We start from the raw sequence: 13976 nt of genomic DNA on the forward strand, positions 1-13976 counted from the left end.
CATACATAATGTGGCGGGGTTTAACATGTTTGGCGGGCGCCCAACTCTCCCCCTAACTTGGGAAAGTGGTGTAACAGTGCAACAAATGAACAAACTATAAAATTCAGTTGAAAAGGGCTGAACTTATTAAGCGCTTCGGACGCATGAAATTATTAAACGTGTTGTTTTCTATTTTATCAGATAGATACAAAGCAAAATCAAGTAACAAAAACACATAATGGACGTGGCAGGGTACTTATACATCCCCACAACAAAACGACACTAAATACAGGTCTGAGAGTACTCGTAGTTACTGACAGCTAGTTCAAAGCCAATAACAACTAATTTAAAAAATCATGCATGTAAGACCCAAATGATGTTTTAAGCTTCTTTTTACACAGAATATTTTAGATATATATTTGTTATTTTATTGTTTTACTGCTAAATATATACATTTTATTTTTATAAATATTGAATCATTTTCAGGGGATAAACAATCAAATTTCTACCTTTTATCCAATAATTCTATATAGGCAGAATACAAGTTCTTCACATTTTAAGATACTTTTATTATTTCCTCTATTTGTTTGAAACAATCTATAGTTTGAAAAAAATGCATTTGATATTCGGTGCATTACATTTGCGCGCATTACCTTTACATTTGCGCGCAAAAATCATTACGCTTGCGCGCAGATTTCGATTACATTTACGAGCATTCTTTTACAGGTAAACTCAGGTAAATACAGGTAGATAAAACATATTTATTTATCTAACTATTTTTTTCGAGCAGGTTAAGTCCGTTTTAGTATGTACAAGCACTTAGTCCTGAAAATATACAGTCAGATAAAAATGTAAAACAAAGCAAAGCTTCAAGTAAACACAAAATACAAAAATACATGGATGTGCTGAATAAAATTGCTCGTTGAAGTGCAATTACTAGATTTCTCACAATCACTTTATTTTTTTTTTTTTAATTCAATATGAATAATATATAATACAAATTTACAAATATGTTCAAAATTCATAAGAACTATTATTATTAGTAGTAATATTTATAATAAATAATCTTTATTTTTATCTGTGTTACCTGTACAATGAATGCGCGCAAATGTAAACAAAAGCTGCGCGCAAACGTAAAAATTTTAATCCCCAAATGCGCGCAAATGTAATGCGCCCTTGATATAAGGGTAGTGTTGAGTAAATTGTAAAATTTAATTACTTTCCAATCATATTGCTAAATAAACACCCTAAGGGGACATGTCACCCACTTTTCTAAGATAAAAAGGCTTATTATTGTCATGTATATAAAATGTATTATAATCTGAACAATTACTTTGTTAATAAGTGATATGTGTGTAAGTATTCTGAAATTGTAAACACTTTTTAGCAATGAGAAAAAAAATTAAATAGTCATTTTCATTACAAATAACTCAATAAATTATATGCTATGAATCGTAGAAAGAAGGAACAACCAGAAAATACTGACAAAAATAAAAAGTCCATTCTAACTGTTTATAAGTATGGTCCTCTTAAGACACAGACCACTGAAGATTTGAGACTGCCTTTGATGACAATTGCTCTTTATCATCATTTAAACATATAATTTGATCACTATTTTCAATTCATTTAGTACTGTACAATATTATTCATCAATATCATGAGTATCAAATTTAATGCTGATAAATGTCCATTTTCATAACATCAATTATTATCATGATTTTAAGTTCTTGAAACACTTCATGTCATATCATTCGACAAGGGCATCTGGTTAAATTGTCATGTCATATCATTCGATAAGGTAATCTTGTTAAATTGTCATGTCATATCATTCGATAAGGTAATCTGGTTAAATTGTCATGTCATATCATTCGATAAGGTAATCTGGTTAAATTGTCATGTCATATCATATTCCATTCATTATATTCTGCTAATTGAAATTAAAAAAAAATATTTAACTAAATGTTGTTTTTATAACCTCGAAACTCAGTCTGGTACAATACTGGAATACAACATGTACAATACTGGTAAACAATTGTATTCCAGTATTGTAGACAATACTAGTATACCAATATTGCAATCGCCAAGTACAGGAGATCATAATTGAGATGAAGAGTAGCAATCAAAGAGCGGTTTCCTTGCTTTTTTGTGTGTTTTTTGTTGTGCATGTTCTGATTTTGTGTCGTGGATGGATACCCAATATCCTTTGTTTTTCTATTTTTCTATTAAGAAATCTGAAAAAAAAATTCAAAATGAAAACAAAGCACCGATAATACATTTTAAATGAATAAACTGAGACATACAAGGCTGGTTCTCTCCCTTGCAACATACGGGTATCTGAGGAAGACAGGTTACACGTGTAGGTGTCCCTAGCAAAGAGCAATTCACACCAGAAACCGCAGCTTGAAAACAGGTTGCAAGTGTGGGTGTCCCTAGCTAAGAGCAAATTGCACCAGAAACCGCAGCTTGAAAACAGGTTGCACGTGTAAGTGTCCCTAGCTAAGAGCAATTGACACCATAGATCGCAGCTTGAAAAACAGGTTGCACGTGTAGGTATCCCAAGCTAAGAGCAATTCACACCAGAGATCGCAGCTTGAAAACAGGTTACACGTGTAGGTGTCCATAACTAAAAGCAATTCAAACCAGAGATCGCAGCTTGAAAACAGGTTGCACGTGTAAGTGTCCCTAGCTAAGAGCAATTCACACCAGAGATCGCAGCTTGAAAACAGGTTGCACGTGTAGGTATCCCAAGCTTAGAGCAATTCACACCAGAGATCGCAGCTTGAAAACAGGTTACACGTGTGAATGTCACTAGCTAAGAGCAATTCACACCAGAGATCGCAGCTTCAAAACAGATTGCACGTGAAGGTATCCCTAGCTAAGAGCAATTCACACCAGAGATCGCAGCTTGAAAACAGGTTGCACGTGAAGGTGTCCCTAGCTAAGAGCAATTCACACCAGAGACCACAGCTTGAAAACAGTTTGCACGTGTAGGTGTCCCTAGCTCAAGATATCGTTATATATTTTCCAAAAAGACTACTAAAATTTTCATTTTGAAAAACAAATAAAAAAAATAACATTCTTTACATTCATGTAATAGGTCCAAACTACACGAATACAAATATCTATTTGTTTTAAAGATGAATTTGATACTTTTTATATTTGGAGCGTTTGCAATAATTTTCTGGATTTATCTTCCTCAGAAACGCTCAAACTGTAACATTTGAATCGAAATGGACGTGTATTCACTTGATGAGTTATATGACCAAATATGGACAATAAAAAATAGCCTAAACTACCTAAGGTCAAATTTGCCCGAGGGAGTTCGAACCTTAGTAGTTTTCTTTTTTTTTTATAATTTCTAAACATACCAAAATAAAAGGTATGCTATAAATCAAGTCAGTTCCGAAGTAGACTTATTTTAATAAAAAAAATTGATTCATATCTTGGCAACTTTTTGGCTCTTAGACACACGATACAGGTGACTAACGTAGTGGCTGTAAGGTTGCTAGCATGAGTCTGTTCCATTTATTTTTTTGATATGGTAGGTCTAATGACAGTTCTTTTACTTCTAAAAGACCTACCATAAAAACTAATTTAAACTTAATTCACGCATGGTTCATATATTATTTTACTCAACTCAAAATGATAAATTAAAATGAAATGAAATACACAAAAGGACAAACATTAGACAATAAAGAAACATAAATCTTGACGAGGTTCTTAATTTATAACAGGCACATGCATGCAAGAAAACTAGTTTCTAAAATTAAAATGTCAACATTAAATGTCGTACCACAGAGATATTTACACATCTTTGCACGGAAATACTTATTAGGATTAGGCCTTCGACTCCTCCCCTCCCTTTCTAATATTTTCTGTGATATCGATAACCTCAATATTCCCTTTTAGTTTATTTTCCTTTATTTGGTGTGTTCTTGCAACTGTAAATATTACATTAACAAAGTTCATATGTGCCATCCTCTACCTTTATTTTTATGGGCGCAGGACGTTTGCGGTTTCTTACCTGTAACACGAAAGAACATTTGCGGTCCAACACTATGGACTTTTGCGCTTTGCACTTTGATACACCTGGACGAAATTGACCGGACATTTGTGCTTTTTACCTATGACAGTTTACCTGTAATCTAAACAAAATTTACTAAAGTCATGGAAAGACGTTCACATATTCTTTGAAATTTCTCCCGTACAAAAGTAAAACTCAGACAAAAATGTATTCGGGTAAACGATACAGAAAACGAAATTTATATGAATGGAACATTTAAATTTTGCCCTAAATTCTTTAACAGCTTTATACAATACGTGGATTTAAAAATACCTTTAAAACTGAAACTATATTATCTCAAATTCATGGCATGGAACATTAAATACATGGCGGGGTTGATACTATTTGTGACAAGAACTGATGGTGTAATAGGACAAGACTGAAAATAAAAACTATATAAGAATGGAAAGTCATATAGTGCTCACATGATCATTTGGCAAGATTAGTTCATCTTTTTTGTAAAATATGCACTACGAACAACAAACCCGAATTATCCAAAATTATGTTGTTTTATTACACAATTACAGAGTTGACTATTGTGTACCTTTATTGGGGACATATGCAGTGATGGTGTGCTACATGAGGTTCACAAGGACACCCTACTGGACACGCTATCGTAGCATTATCTGGATGGCATTCAATTGGAATTTCGCAGAAACAGCAATTTGCAATTGGATTGTAATAGTGACAGAGGGAATTTTCACCAACATGCTGACAAGTTCTGGTGCAGTCATCAGACTCTAAGTCGCACGGAATGCAACTAAGTGCAATGCTTGTAAAATGCAAAAAAAGGTATCGATGACATTGCTATCAGATATGAATCTAGACCATTGTTGGTATTTTAAAAAGAGATAGAATAGAATATTGTTTGGACGTTAGTTATATTTTAAAAGAGGATTATAATTTAAATTTTTCCGTTCGAGTTTTTTGATGAACAAAAAGTTGCATTTGCTACAGGGGCCTCGGTGGTCAAATGGTCCAAGTAGTTCAACTACTATATCACTAGCCTGTCAACACTGAGGTTGTGAGTTCGAATCCCGCACGAGGCATGTGCGTCCGACTCCAATCCTAATTGACTAGGATTGTCAGTTTTTCCTGTCGAATGTCGATGGTTCTCTCCAGCCCTCCGGCTCCTCCTCCAATAAAATCTGACCGCTACGAAATATCACAATAGTGGCGTTAAGCAATACATAAAGCAAATAAGCAATTAATTGATATAGATACGATACGAATTAGAATGTATATCCCCTAAACAACAACCCAACCACAATCAATGTATAGACAATATGTCAAGATGTACATCGTTTGTTATAGACTTTTAAATAATATAAACAAATAGCAACATTTATTTATTTAAATAACAAAGCAAAACTATATGACATAAGACAATTCAATCAATGACGATGATCCTGATTAGGACAGGTAATTGTTCAATAGACATTATAACATACAACACAATTGTGAAGGAAAATTCCTTGACTCTTAGATAACAGTATTAGTCATAAAAATGAACAGTGTTGTCTTCAAATTTATCCGTAGTAAAACATCCTCAGAGATATTAAAGCAATATTAATACCTCAACGTTCTTCATCATGTACCTATGACATTTTCCCTTCTAGATTGAAATGGAATAAATGAAAAAGAAACTGGATCACATTTCCCCTTATGAGTTTTCATGGTCGTGTATATTCAACATAGTAAGATAATAGTATTAGTGATAAAAAAAAATAGTGTTGTCTTCAAATTTATCCGTAGTAAATATCCTCAAAGATATTAAAGCAAAATCAACACCTCAAAGTTCTTCATCATGTACCTGTGACATTTTGTCTTCTAGATTGAAATGGAATAAATGAAACAGAAACTGGATCACATTTCCCCTAATGAGTTTTCACGGTCGTGTATATTCAACATAGTTTTCGTCGTTTCAGTTCGGATAAGTAGAGATGTTTCGATTTGTTCCGAAACTTATGTTAATGGTGCATGAAAATTTCCCTAGACAGTGTATTCTCTTCATTGAATATATCATGTTAAAAAACAAACAATTAACACATTAGATAAAATCATTCCGCTAATTGTTAACATTTGTTTTCAAAATAAAAGTTTTTTAATTGTGTTGGATCTGACATGTACAAACATCAATATAAATGTTTTGCCATAAAAACGTACAGAAAGAAATGGTCTCCCAATATATCTAGACATATGCAATTAATATATAAATTGTACAATCAGGATTGATTTAACAAATACTGTCAATATTAACTTACCATACAGACAGAGACATATCACTCCAACAACAAAGGCTTTCATATTTAATGTTAATAAGATTTGTTTGTTTTGTTGCAACTTTTATTGTGTATTTATACCAAATTATACATGGTTGCTTTTCAACGTAAGATGACAAATCGTCAAAGATCGATATAATTTTTACATAAATTCAATTCAAAAGCAATACATAGTTGTCGGGCATCAATCGTGACCAGGATCTTCTGTAAAATCTATCGGTCCAACACAATTAATATTGCATGATGTTATGTAATCTTAACCACACATATAAAATGACGACATTTTTGAACAGTTATTTCCGTTTCGTAGAAACAAGTATCCGTTTTGTATGAACAATAAATAAACACTTCCCAAATAAGCCCAAGACGAGAAGGTAAAATTGACAATTTGACAGTCACCTTTAGAAATAATACATATATTATGAATTTGAGGTAGACGTGGTCAGAATATCACAATGATTTTTTTACGTATAATATGGAAAACTGATACAGACACTCAGCAATGCAGCATTTGGACGAGCCTTTTCTACCTAAATGTAGAACAATATTATTATTTTTTTTGTAACGATTAAGAGAAAACAATCTACACTATTTCGTCATGTGTATTTGGGTGTAAGGTATGAGAAGTTTGTATCATAGCAGACAATTAAAGGCAGATACATTTCCGTTTTATATTTTTACTACAAAAATATTTATATTTTGTCATATTGAAGCATTTATAGAATCATATGCACGCTTACCTCATTTGTAATCAAATAATGGCATTTCACACTTATTCATATGTGTTAATTTTGATTGATTGATATATAAACAACCGGTATTCAAATGGGTGCATCATTACGAGCCTACTTCTTTGGTACTCAAATGAAGCATAAGTCATACATAACCTTTTATAAGACAAATAAGAAAAGCATTGTCTTCCCAGTTAACTAGAGATTAGGTATCTCTCTAAATTTCGACGTCTGCTACATACCCTTTAGCCAACTATATGACGTTGACATATCTCAATTTGTACGTTACATTCGCGCAGCTTCACATTATGCGAAGGTCATTTACATGGGTGTGCTAAAACAAAAACTGCTCCAACAGAGTTTCTAAGTAACATTACATGCATTTTCCTTTTACCATCATAAATTGGTTTACGATCTTATCTGTCTTTTCAAACCAAATTTTCATTCTTTAAGATTATCCTTTTCTATAAATGTTCTTCTCGACGACAAGTTGCAAATATGTCAGGTTCATTCTCACGAAAACAAATTAACAACAAGTCTATTGAAAATGTTTTTTTCAAAAAGGGCTACCAATTAAGGCACGACTACCGAAAAAACGGAAATAGGGATAAAATTTTATACTTTTTACTTTCAAAGGCTAATAATGGAAAAGACCGTCTCCCTTCATGTCCGCATTTTTGAAAGTTATATCTTAATGCTGTTCATCTTTTTAATCGATTTTGCTTTCCAAATGGTTTGATTTACTACTGCTGAGTTTTGAGTAGACCAATTGCGCGCCTGGCGTTTAAAACTATAAGCCTGGTTTCTTTCACAGTTCTTACAATTGCTTGGTCGATACTACTTGTCATGGGCGTTTCGTCGCCTAGTATGTCACCAGTTCAATTGTCAGCATACCTGCTATAAAATGAAATATCATTGATATCTTGGTCAGTTCATGGAAAACATTTTCTGTTTATAAAACTTTAAAATCTTTCGAAATATATATGTTTCACCAACACAACTTTTTGAATGTATGGTTGAATCAATCATCTACAACATGTTTCTTAATGCTTTCACTCTAGCACCACTGATGAGTCTTGTGTAGACGAAACACGTGTCTGGCGTACCTATTCAAAAGTCTTGCATCTTTGGTGTGTTTAGACGATGTACAATGTATATGGCTCTTATCAAGATTTGAATCATCTATTACGATGAAAGTTTGGTTATATGCGACCATATCTGTAAAAAAAATCTTCTTTTAAGGTAGCACAATACAAAAGCAACTAAATTTTATCAAAATTTCATTTTCGGCTGTTTTTGTTACTTCTTAATATTCAAAAACCACAGAAGAAAAAATTATTAAAATATCTTGCAGTGTTAATGAGTTTTGATGATAATTAGTTTTATAAACGAATGCACGTGTCTGACTGATACAAGATAAGAACATGTGGGCAGTACTATGTGGTTAATCAATAGAATCATTTGATAGCTTAACAACCACTGACCAGCAATTAAAATTACAGTTATGAAAAAGAGGTGGATTGGGGATTTATGGAAAAATGAAAGATAATGAATTCCAAATAAAAATACATTTCTGTATTGGGGATGTCAGGAGAAAAAACAAAACAATTATTTGGAGCTAAAGAGGGAATCAAAATATAAATGTACAGATATCAAACAAATATAATTGTCCAACAATAAATGTTGCTGATGTTTATACTAGAATTTCTTGAGGATAATGTTTAAATATGAATTCTTTTTAAAAGAAAATACAAATTAAAAGTTTCATTTTCAAACTGCAAAAAATGTAAAAAATCTACTTTATGTAAAACACCATATTGTCATTGTATACAATTATAATTCTAGAAATCCCCCATAAGGATCCTCTAGACTGACCAACTGATCATTTTGTGTACACATGCATAACTTACTTTTTGTAACAATGCAAAAACCAAAAAATGTCATTTTATGTACTAAAAGAAAATGTAAATGCAATGTGTAATTAAACTTCTGAGATCATTAATAGTAAAGGTTTATCATGGTGGGCGGAGTTTTGACCATATCAGTAGCAACTAACTTACAGCAAGGTCAATAATGATATAACATCTCCCGCCAGATCTGATTGTTGACGCATAGGGTGTGCATTTTCTTTATATATTTAGAATTGCTGAATTGGAATGCTTTCTTACTGGTCAAAACCTAATTGATTTATGATTAAAGGCCAATCCTGAAGTATTCCCATGATACATGTGTGAATTATATTGAAGTTAAAGGGGTACAGGTAGGAAAATCCTTATTTATTCAATTGTGACACATTCATTTTTGTCATGAAAATGTAGTTTTAAATGAAATTGGCTCCTAGATGGGTGCCTCTATACGCTTGATTTTCACACATGTTGTTCCTTGACCATTTATCTTCAAAATGGTGTCTCAGATTACCAAAAACATCAATAGAACAAATTTTATACCCAATTTAATTTAGTGATCTCTTATGAATTGAGGTTGCAAACTTCATTGAAAGTTTATGAGAGAATGAAATACAATAGGAAAAATCTGAGACACCCTTTTGGAGGTCAAACTGTGTTGCACAAGAATCTTAGGGAACAATTGGCACGGTGCAAAAGTATAAAGAATAACTGTGGAAAATAAAAGAATGAGGTACTATAATACTTATTACAGAAATGAAGGATGTACAGAATAAAAATATCATATAATTACATACACATTTAAAAGTAAAGTAATTTTCATGAAAATATTTTGGGATAGTATGAATAACAAAGAAGCTAATTTCATTCAAGTGTGGACATCACAATATAGCAACTAATTACATAATAATTAATTATGTAATAATCATGTCATAATGAAATAATCACCACTTGAAAGATTAATCTTTCTACTTTCGTTTGGTACCTCATTTATAAAGTTTAAAGCTGAATGAAAGAAATTAGATCAAAATCTTTGTATTGTGCTACCTTAAGTGCGTTTAATTCAAAATAAAAAATAAATTATTTATTGAAATGGTTACAAATTCTATTATTAATGAAACGATGTATCACAACATACTAAGCTTTGATATTGCCTTGACTTTTTATTACTTCAATGTTTCAAACAATGAATATGGTCAAAAATATTTTAAATGCAGCAATGTTTGCAATTATCCAGCATTTGATGCGTAAATTACTACTTGCATTTTGTCTAATAGCATACAGGGCATTTTTCTTTGAAGCTTAATAACCCATACCATATGGCAAACAACCACGATACAGGTAACACCATAAAGGGATGTTCCTTAGTATGAAGACACCATCCTGTTTTAAAGTCACCTTAATATTATGTTTAGTTGTATGGATTTGAAGGGAAAATTATAGGACCCATTTCTCCTGACTTTATTTCTCACAGATGCTACGTATAGAATAAACCGTCTTTCTGTCTTAAAGTTAATTCTCTGTCCTGCGTGTTCTTGCTTTTATTTGTACTGTATTCCTGTCACGTAATGTTGTCATTTTAGCGGTATTTTTAACATTGCCATATAAGCGGGAGGCTTGGCTAGCCATAAAACCAAGTTCAACCCGCCAGTTTTTTCTTAAAATGTCCTGTACCAAGTCAGGGATATGGCAGTTGTTATCAAACAGTCCGTCTCTATGTATGTTGGCGTTTGTTTTTGTAGCAGTTCAGTGGTTCTGTTGTTTCGTTGTTTTCCTCTTATAGTTGATGTGTTTCTCTCGGTTTTGGTTTGTGACCCGGATTTGTTTCGTTTAATCGATTTATGACTATTGAACAGCGGTATACTACTGTTGGCTTTATTTAATATAGGTAAAAAAAGGTGGATTCTCAAGAACTATCATTAAATTATAAAACAATGCAAAGACTTTTTGGCGAATTAACTCATTAAAGGTACCAGGATTAAACATATGTATGCAAGACGCGCGTTTCGTATACATGAGAAATGTACTTTGTTTTTTAGAAGTAAAGCTACATTTATTATTTCTTTTATAAAGTTTGAAAATGCAGTAGTTCACCTCATGGTTTAAAAATGATGAGAATCATTCGTTGTGTGTTATATAACTGTTTTTTCCGCAACACATCCCGTTTGGTCAATGTCCTCAACAACTTCCGTTTGGTCAATTTGCGTAACAATTTTTTGTTTGTGGTAATATAATTGAACAGACGTTTCTATTAGATCAGTATTGCAAGGTGAACATGACAGGTGATGTCATGTTTAATTTGAATATATTTTTAATCATTTAAGAAGTACAACTGATACTTTGTATACCACAGACCCTCTGATACAATGGTGGCGTCTTGATCGATCTCGTATATTTTGTTGCCTAGCAACTATTAAAATGACGATCACTCAATAAAATGGCTAAATATAGAGCTTTATTCTATTTATATTTAATATCCAACCTGTTTTGCATGCAGTTGATTATACAAATTTAAAAATCAGCACCAGCAACTTCAACTTCTATCGAAAACTAGTCAGACGATATGACTGCGAGTAAAATAGAGGAAATAATTGATGGAACAATAGCACTTTTTAACCTATAATGTTAATCAGAAATCGAAATGAAAATACGTATCCGTTTATAAGTAAGATAATGTTCCAGATTATTAATTAACAAATTACACAGAAAAGGAGGAATAGAGTAGAACGGAATCACCACATACAACTGTAATATTATCATTATTCATTGTTTATAATTTTGATTAGCACTCGGCACACAAAGTTAATACAGGTAAAAAGGATGGATTCTCCAGAACTATCAGTAACTTTTCAAAGAATGCAAATGTGTAGCAATATTCCAGAATCGCCCGCGTACGGAGTATATATCTCTCAGTTGAAACGATATTTCAGGGCTTGCATTTCCTATCATGATTTCCTTGATAGAGGGTTGCTGCTCACAAGGTAGCTATTAAACCAAGAGTTCCAAGAAGTGAAGTTGAAATCATCCCTTCGTAAGTTTTACGGACGCCATCACATTGGTTGACCGTTATGGAATACCCGTTTCACAGATGATAGCGGATATGTTCTTAATGTTGTAACTACTATCCCGTCCCTTTTCCTGAATGTGACCTACCGAATTAGACTTATTACCGGGTTTGTACTAACATAAGCAACACGACGGGTGTCACATGTGGAGCAGAATCTGCTTACTCTTCCGGAGCACCTGAGATCACCCCCAGTTTTTGGTGGGGTTCGTGTTGCTCAGTCTTTAGTTTTCTCTGTTGTGTTTTGTGTACTATTGTTTGTCTGTTGGCCTTGTTATGTTTAATTCAGATATATTTTAATCATTTAAGAAGTACAACTTGTACATTGTATAAACTTTATCTTTTTAAACTTTGTTCTGGAAATTTTTGTTACGAAATATATATCTGTCCACTCCTTTAAACTACACAGGATTTTGTTATCTTAGCTGTTGTATAAAATCACAGCTCGGTGATGGTTTCCAATTGATAAACACAAAAATAACATAACAATTCACCTGCCGTAACGAGGAGTTTTTTTGTGGTTAATATGTGTTTATATGTTCGAATATTTATAAACATGATAAACTACAAAAATCTCACTGTAGCAGATGAATCAGTGTTTTATATGTTATCATTCGCTTCAGTGGATTTAAAAAAAAAATGTAAATAAATTATATGTTTTAAAAGTCCTGTTCAGTATTACACTATACATGTACTTGTATCATGGATGAGAAGTAGATTTATTTAAAGGTCAGTGATTTTATTATCAATTTATATTTTATGTCAAAAATACGAAAAGGGTTATTTGATGGTCTATAGCCAACAAATGATGACATACATTGTTGTAATTTTGAACTATTCACAAAAGTTATACGGTATAAATTGTGTTTTTGATGAATATATATGACCACCTTGAGGTCAACCCAATATGTAAGACAATCCCAAAAAGAGAAAGGATATTGCGTGAAGATAAAAAAAAAGCACTTAAAGTCCTAAACGACATATGCATGCATAGCAAATTTTGTGATATTGTGTGACAAAAGCGTTTTTTAAAATAAATCGGCTATTGTTATTATACAAAATTATGTGATTAATAGGAACAAGTTCTCCCATATTAATATTTTGAGGGGCAAAATCGCGGCATTTAAGAACAATGAAGATGTAAAACACTCACCATAAGATACAAAGCCCAGTCTTTGAATTTACTCGGCATTACCTATTTCGGTCAATGCGTCCGTCTGTCTGTAAGTTCGATGTTCTAGATAGCATGACGTAATGGTAAACTTGAAACTAACTATCAATATGCATTATGACTTTTAAAAAACATGCTTTTGCATATAAAAAAATTGGATAATGATTTTACAGTTCACTGAAAGTGCAACCGGGACGTTAGTTAGTTGTTCTATTGACACATATTTTGGTTTTTATGTTGATATACTGTTACATATCTGTCCAAGATTAGGGGAATTGAACGCTCACAAACAAGTTTTAAAGTGTTGACTTGCACTGAGGGTGATGCATGCAAAAGCAGGAGAGGCTTACCCTTTAAAAGTGATTTCTTATGCAGTTTTTGTGTGTTATTTTAATTTGTATCTTCTTGATCGATTAATAAAATCTGATCATCGGTAAACCAGTTTTGTCTATTAAGTTTAATCCCGCCATATCCTGAGTTTGCCTGTCCCAAGCCATGAGTCGTCATGTCAGTGGTTGTCGATTGCTATTCGGTGACTTGTTCGTGTGGTTCTTAACATTCTTGCCCTTTGATTTTTATAGGACAATTATCTGATTGTCAATCATTCAACATCTCACATTTTTACTACATACAGTATCCGTGTAAAGCTTCTTACATCAATGTTTAGTTTAAGATCAAGCGACATGACTGATTTTATCAACAAACTAACCACAAACAATTCAAACATTATAAAGAAGTGTCAAGTACAAACAACACTAATTATAAAAAGAAGATGTGGTATG

The 13976-nt window shown here is 32.5% G+C and overlaps 2 protein-coding genes across 13 annotated transcripts in view; both read left to right on the forward strand.

The window, feature by feature from the left end:
- Window positions 1-13976, forward strand: part of LOC127710506 (VWFA and cache domain-containing protein 1-like) — a 154110-nt gene that overhangs the window by 40877 nt on the left and 99257 nt on the right. The gene's annotated exons all lie outside the window — the stretch shown is intronic.
- Window positions 12623-13976, forward strand: part of LOC127710508 (VWFA and cache domain-containing protein 1-like) — a 40379-nt gene continuing 39025 nt past the window's right edge. The window contains exon 1 of the mRNA XM_052216428.1: window positions 12623-12752. The gene's annotated coding sequence lies outside the window, so the exon portion shown is untranslated. The remainder of the gene's footprint in view (window positions 12753-13976) is intronic.

Source organism: Mytilus californianus, unplaced genomic scaffold (assembly GCF_021869535.1).
Source record: "Mytilus californianus isolate M0D057914Y unplaced genomic scaffold, xbMytCali1.0.p SCAF_8, whole genome shotgun sequence".
Taxonomy (NCBI): domain Eukaryota; kingdom Metazoa; phylum Mollusca; class Bivalvia; order Mytilida; family Mytilidae; genus Mytilus; species Mytilus californianus.